This window comes from Bombina bombina, chromosome 2 (genome assembly GCF_027579735.1).
Source record: "Bombina bombina isolate aBomBom1 chromosome 2, aBomBom1.pri, whole genome shotgun sequence".
NCBI lineage: Eukaryota > Metazoa > Chordata > Amphibia > Anura > Bombinatoridae > Bombina > Bombina bombina.
In genome coordinates this window covers 90,052,093-90,059,276 of record NC_069500.1, presented here as the reverse complement: position 1 = coordinate 90,059,276, position 7,184 = coordinate 90,052,093, and positions in this window count along the sequence as shown.

Genomic DNA, 7,184 nt, shown 5'->3' with positions numbered 1-7,184 from the left:
ACATCCAGTGTCAAGCATTAGATCAATGTTGATTGACCATGTCCCACCAAATCCAAGGGGTGGTGACAGGGGTAAAAAATTACTCCAATGCGAGAGCAGGTGGATTCATAAGTTGGGAACTATGACCCCAAAAGGACTCAATACCACTTTGGATTTCAGCCCTTTCTATTGAAATCGATGCCTATGTCCATCTGGCTTGAGCTAGTGAACACCTCACTGTTATGGTTACTACCGTACTCCATGGGCTTGATGTATATTTAAATCTATTAATATTTTTTTCTGTATATATACTTTTTAACACACATTGTTGCATATAACTCTTAGACAATGAAGTATTATACATCTTTCAGACTTGCATTTCAGTAGCATAACAGATTTACATTTGCATGTATTCTTATTGGATAGATTTTTATCATGTGAGTTGTGCGATTTGCTAGGCTGATAAGATCTAATATTCCTTGAGTACCCGCCTTAGCCACATAATATGAGACACCTAGAGCGGTTTTCATCCGCCAGGTTGACAGGTTTACACTGGTTGCCTAGAGCAACCGATGCGCTTCATGAATACGGTTGGTTCTGAACATGCGCAGACTGTCTCCTGGTGATCTCCTATTATTTGACTTATACACTGATGCAACGCTTGGGACGTTGTCATAGCAACGCCGTGCTATGCGTCATCACGCTAGGCACGGCTAGCGTGCCAGCGTGACGTATCGTCTAGCTAATTGGATGAACATGCAAATGCTTTGGCGGCAAAGTCGTAGTGGGGTAATGTTGTCTCCTTCTATTTAAGGGGGTTGTTTTTAAATGTTTGTTCACTGATCCGGGGTACTAGGGTGCACTCTGTCCTTGTACTTTTTTGTATAACATTGACAAAGGCACAATGCAGTGCCGAAACGTTTGTTTTTTAAACTGACATAATAAATTCTAAGTTTTACTACAAAGACCAGTGAGTTGCCTGCTTTTTGGAGAAGATTGTTATGTTTGTAGCAGAGCACCGTGGCATTACTTCAGTAAGATTGTGCTATCCTATCTAGGACTTTATATATATATATATATATATATATATATATATATATATACATACAGTATATATATATATATATATATGTATATATATTCTGCAGTGTTGGATCCCCCCTTAGCCGCAAACCTACCTGCCCCCCCCCCCAACAGCTCTCTAACCCTTGCTTACAAAATTGGGGTTTTATTTTTTTTTTATTTATTTATTTTTTAATTTTTATTGAAACAAATAAACAGACAGAACAAAACAGGTTACATCATTCATCAATAAAAAAAAGAGAAAAAAGAAAGTACATAAAGAGGAATGGATACAGGTGAATTGGGTTTGGTCACAATACAATCCGATCCCCAATTTTCCCTCCACTGTTCCTGATACATTAAGTTCCTATTGGTCACTTTATTAAATCTTGCAAAGTTGTATTGTTAATTCTCCCTTTAACAGTTATCTTAGGGTTCTTCATCAAGAGAGTTATTCTATACTCTGTTAGGTTTGTGATACATTAGGTTCAGTACATTGTGTGGAATGGCAATATTCTTCCCATATTAAGTTTATTGCTAAAAAGTCATCTAATCTTTTCGTAGCACAATAATAATACTTTTCCATTGCTAGTGTGTGATTAACTAAAGAGCGCCACTCCGATAGTAAAGGAGCTGTTGTTGACTTCCACTTCCTTGGTATCAACCGTCTAGCGCAGTTAAGTAGAATAATTATTAGCTTTTGTCTCAATTTACATTTAATTTTTGGTGTACTATTAAATAGAAATATGAGAGGATCTAGGGGTATCTCAATATTAATTGACTATTTGATGGCTAGGTGGATATCTTTCCAATATTGGCCAATATGAGGGCATGTCCACCAAATGTGATGGTAGTTTCCCACCCCTCCACAAGCTCTCCAACACTTATTATCGTTAAGATCATATATCGCAGCTAACTTAACTGGGGTTTTGTACCACCTGCATAGCAGTTTTATGTTCGATTCCAGTTGTGCTATAGATGATGTATGGGAACACATATTGTTAAATATTCTTGCCCATTGTTTCGATGAAATAGGAATTTGAAGTTCCTCTGACCATTTATTTGTGTAAGTTGGGAGATTTTTAGAATGGTGTTCTATCAGCAATTTATAGATTATAGAGAGAGAACCTTTGGAGTATGTGTCGGATCTGCATATAGACTCAAAGGGGGATAATGATCTATAAAATTGTGTGCGCTTAGTATGTGTGTTCAAATAATGATTTAACTGAAAATATCTAAACCACGGATTGAAATAACTTCCAAAAGTTTCCTGCAAGACATTCTTGGGTTTAAGGGATTTGTCGTCCATGGCCAGGCTACATGGAATAACATCTCTTAAAGTTAAATCCCCTGCATATGGAGTATGGTGAAATTTCTGTGCTTCAGGATTATGTTTCAGGGGCGTTAGAGGGGATGGTAAGCTGGAAATCGACGGGAAATTAATGAGGCATTTGTCCCATGTTTTAAAGGTGAGTCTGGTTATTTCTGATGTAGATGGATCTAGAATCCTGTGAATATGTGGTACCCAACAACTTGCTCCTAGTTGTGTATTTTGTGCTAAATCATGATCTAATTTTACCCATTCTTTGTGTATACCATGTTTACACCAATCTATTATCCGTGTGAGTGTGCATGCCATAAAGTAGTAATGTAAATTTGGCATGCCCAACCCTCCCTGTAGTTTAGGGCGATAGATGACATTTTTTGCAATTCTAGGGTGTCTATTGTTCCATAGGAAAGTGTTTAGTGTGTTTTGGAGTTTGTTAAGAAAGGAGTTGGGTAGCGCGAGTGGGATAGTTTGAAAAATATATAGAATTTTTGGCAAGATAGTCATTTTTATGGCATGCAGTCTACCTAGCCACGATAATGTTTTGTTGTGCCAGGCTTGTAGTTCTTTCTGTATGTTGTGCAATAGGGGGGTATAGTTTACATTAAACATATTTTGAGGGTTAAGTGTAACATTAATGCCTAGGTATTTTAAAGAGTTCTTCTGAAGCCTATACTGGTATGTGGATTGTATGTGATTAAGTTCAGCCGCTGAGGTTTCCACTCCCATAAATTCAGATTTTAAGGCATTGATCTTGAAATTTGATAACCTACCGTAGATTTGAAATTCCTTGTGGAGCTCGGGCATGGAGATAAGTGGGTTAGTTATAGATAACAAAATGTCATCTGCATACAGAGAGACCTTGTAATCTCTCTCTTGAATGTTTATGCCATAAATATTCCCATTATTTCTAATTCTAGCTGCCAGGGCCTCCATAGCTAAAGCAAACAGTAGTGGGGACAGGGGGCAACCCTGCCGTGTGCCGTTATGGATAGTAAAGGTCGGGGATGTAGCGTCATTCAATCTAATTTGTGCGTTTGGGGTACTATATAGAGACATTATTTTAGAAATAAATGTGTCGGGGAAGCCAAATTTGATCAAAATTTGTTCAAGAAAGGCCCAATTCAGCCGATCAAAGGCTTTTTCCGCGTCCAAGGACGCGAAGATTGTGGGGATTTTTGCTTTTGATGCATAGCAAATCAGTGTTTGTATTTTAATGGTGTTGTCCCTAGCCTCACGGTATGGGGTAAAACCAACTTGATTGTAATGAATTAGTTGAGGGGGTAACTTAGACAGTCTATTCGCTATTATCTTCGCGTATATTTTGGTGTCGATGTTTAATAAGGAAATGGGCCGAAAGTTTGCTGGTGTATCGGGAGTCTTGCCCAGTTTCGGGAGTACTACGATATATGCTGCTAGCATCGAGGGAGGGGGTGGGTTATTAAAGGACATGTTGTTGTATAGCTTGTATAGGGACGGGATAAGGACTGGGGCAAATGTCTGGTAATATTTAGCAGAAAATCCATCTGGGCCTGGGCTTTTACCTGGGGTTAGGTCTTTTATAGCTGCTAGGATTTCGTTTTGAGTTATTGAGGAGTCTAATGTCTCCTGTTGTTCTGGGGAAATTGAAGGGAGATTACATGAAGTTAAATATGTTTGAATGAGGTCTTTAAACTGTATGTCAGTTTCTGAGGCCTTGTCTTGTAAGTTATAGAGAGTTGAATAATATTCATGAAACTGGTCTAGGATATCTGGGGTTGTATTTACAGTAGTGTTGTGAGGGGATCTTAGTTCGTGTATAAATGATTTTAACCTAGTTCTCTTGAGGTTCCTGGCCAGCATTTTACCTGCTTTGTTACTTTCATGATAAAATTTTTGTTTTATTTTCAGAGCAGTTTTCTGATGTTCTAGAGCAAGAAATGTTTCTAATTGTTCTCTAACCTCACCTATTTCATGTAAGATTGAAGTATTTTTGGGGTCTTTCTTATGCGTGTATTCTAAATGACCCAGTCTGGAGGTCAGGGTTGTGTAGAGCTGTCTGGAAGTTTTTTGGATATGTGCTTTATATTTTATGAATTCCCCTCTTAGTGTGCATTTATGAGCTTCCCAAACCACATATGGATCTTTCACCGAGTTATTATTGATCTGGAAGTATTCCTCCATTGTCTTAGAGAGGTGTTCTACAAAGAGTGGATGCGTCAGTAATGAGTCATCCAGTCTCCATTGGAAGGGACTGGTAGGTGTATTAGACCACGTAATCTGTATCTTGACTGCCGAGTGGTCAGACCAAGATGTAGGTAAAATTGCAGAATTATTTATTAAGGAGAGGCCTACTTGATTCGTGAGGAGATAGTCTATCCTACTGTATGACTGTGAGGGGTGAGAATAGAAGGTGTAGTCTTTTGTTGAAGGATGTGTAAAACGCCAAATGTCGTATAGGTTATAGTCTCTCAGAGCCTTCCATAAGTATGACAGGGTGCCTTTTGACGTTCTAGGTTGCGGGTTGGAGGTGTCTATGGAGGGCTGAAATGGGAGATTGAAGTCACCTCCAAGAAATATTGGGCCTTTAGCAATATCTAATAATTTACGGAACATTGTTTTAAAAAAATGGTATATGTTGAGTATTAGGGGCATAGATATTAACTAATGTAATTGGCCTACCGTAAAGTAAACCTGTTATTCCCAGAAACCTACCTTCCCCATCCCTGGCTGACTGCAGAAGTGTAAAAGGGATATTTTTGCAAATTAAGATACTGACCCCACAGTGTTTGGTTAACGCAGTGTTATGAAAATGCTGCGTGTAGTGCTTACCAAAATACTTCGGGATTTGTGATTTTTAAAAATGTGTCTCCTGCAGAAACAATATGTCGGCCTTTTTCTTATATAGATCCGATAGAGCCTTTGACCTTTTACAAGGAGAGAGAAACCCTTTAACATTCTGAGTAAGTATTGTAAGTGGTGTTGATGTTTGCTTAGTGGCCATTAATCAGTTTACTGGGATGAACTGCACCCCTCTTGAACCTTGCACACATGCTAAAAACATTTTTCAGACATTGGAACAGTAGTACATTGCTCATCATAATAGGTAACCTGTATCTGGTAATATAACATAAATAACTGTAATAACAACAAAAATAACATATTTGTCTCGGCTCGAATAGCCCGAGATGTGACATATAAACCATTAGCGCAGGCAAAGTGTCTACCTTTACACCAATGTATGTAACAAATAAGTAACTGAGGGAAATAAATGTAAGCCTATATTAAAAGTCTTAAAGGCTTTGACAACATGGAACGTATAATAAAATGTCAGAGAGTATATTAAATTATCTGCATTAGATCAATTTACTCGCATAACTAAGGTAATAAGAGCGTTCTTGAAAATTAGTAGTTAGGTATTATCTACTGTTAAGTTCCACTTAAAGTCTTTGGCTATGTCCTTGGGAATTGCCTTTCAGTACAGATATTACAATCATACTCACATATCCAGGATTCTCAACAGGGATTGCAGGAGTTGCCGTCTGCAAGTTAATGTCCTACGGTTTCCCTTACAGATAGGACTATGCGGAACAAACAACATTGTGAGTGATTATAAGTCCATGTGTGTCATTATAGTAAGTTGAGTTAGGATCTGTCCATGCTCAGGTGCCAACTTTTAATGCCCTTGCGGCTGCAGGGCGCCTCTGCGGTTTAGCTGGAGTCAGGGACCAGTTGTTTCGTTCGCGCTGCTGGTTAGTGGTTGAAGAACCTGCTTGAGGTGGGTTGTTAAGATCCGGCAGATCCAGATGTAGTATTTCACAGAATCTTGAAGCTTCTGAAATGTCGTCACATATCACTCTTCTCTCTTCATGAATTACTACAAGATGAGTAGGAAATCCCCATCTATATGGAATACGTTTATTGCGTAAAAGTTGCGTCAGTGGGGAAAATTCCTTACGTTTTTGCAAAGTTCTTTGCGAGAGGTCTGCATAGAATTGCACTACTGTGCCCCGAAATCTAATAGGTTGATTTTTCTGTGATAGATTAAGAATTTCTTCTTTATCCCTGTAGTTCTTGAACTTAATAATAATATCCCTAGGTGGGGCTGAGTCAGGTGGCCTAGCTCTCAGGGCTCTGTGAGCCCGATCCCAAGGTATTTCCTCTTTATCTGTAGTGCCTTTTAGATGGTTAAACAGGGCAGGCAAATATGTAGGTAGGTCTTTAGGCAATACTGATTCAGGTACCCCCCTTATCCTTAGGTTTTTTCTTCTACTTCTGTTCTCTAGGTCTTCGATTTTAGAATGCAAAGCCTCAATGGTAGAAGTAACATTATCCGTTTGGGTTTGTAAGCTGTCCAAATCTTCCCTCATAGTGTCATTATTTTCTTCAAGGGCTTCCACCCTGAACCCTATAGCATTAATGTCCTGTTTTAGGTCTGCAAGTTCCTCACGCACACATGCACGGACAATGTCCGCTATATCCTGCTTAGATGGAAGTGCTGACAAAATATTAGAAGGAACCTGAACCACATTCGATGATTGGGAGTCACTCAGTACTATCTGTGATTGTGGAGATGCCATTGCTGATGGAGGGGTGATTGTCGTTTGAGTGTTTGCACTTTCAGAGGGGTTAAAATAGGAGGCCACTGAAGAATTTTTGTTTAATAGTGGTTTAGACAACTTGTCCGATTTGGTATTCCTCCTAGAGGCCATTTGGGGTATTAAGATCCCTTCAGTTCTGATGTGAAGTTTGATATTTTCCTGTGTTATTTGGCTTTATCTTTATGATCTCACTCCTGTTGTTAGTTATGATCCTTCTCCTCCACTACAGTGAGAAT